Here is a 515-nt window from a genome sequence, read left to right as displayed (position 1 = left end):
TTGCAGCTCTATTTACAATAGCCAGGACATGGAAGCAACCTAAGTGTACATCGACAGATGAATGGATAGAGAAGCTGTGGCACATATATACAATGGACTATTACTCAGCCGTAAAAAGAAACAAAATTGAGTTATTTGTAGTGAGGTGGATGGACCTAGAATCTATCATACAGAGTGAAGTAAGTCAGAAAGAGAAAAACAAACACCGTATGCTAACACATATTTATGGAATCTAAAAAAAAAAAAAAAAAAGAAGATTCTGAAGAACCTAGGGCCAGGCTAGAAATAAAGATGCAGATGTAGAGAATGGACTTGAAGACAAGGGGAGGGGGAAGAGTAAGCTGGGACGAAGTGAGAGAGTGGCATGGACATATATACACTCCCAAACGTAAAATGGATAGCTAGTGGAAAGCAGCCACATAGCACAGGGAGATCAGCTCGGTGCTTTGTGACCACCTAGAGGGGTGGGATAGTGAGGGTGGGAGGGAGACACAAGCGGGAGGGGATATAGAGAG

General features: G+C 42.7%; 1 pseudogene; it reads right to left on the bottom strand.

Moving 5' to 3' along the window:
- Window positions 1-515, bottom strand: part of LOC102992334 (40S ribosomal protein SA-like) — a 53962-nt pseudogene that overhangs the window by 19957 nt on the left and 33490 nt on the right.

This window comes from Physeter macrocephalus, chromosome 1 (assembly GCF_002837175.3).
Source record: "Physeter macrocephalus isolate SW-GA chromosome 1, ASM283717v5, whole genome shotgun sequence".
Lineage (NCBI taxonomy): Eukaryota > Metazoa > Chordata > Mammalia > Artiodactyla > Physeteridae > Physeter > Physeter macrocephalus.
Note: the sequence above shows the minus strand (reverse complement) of the source record. Positions and strands in the feature narration are given on the sequence as shown.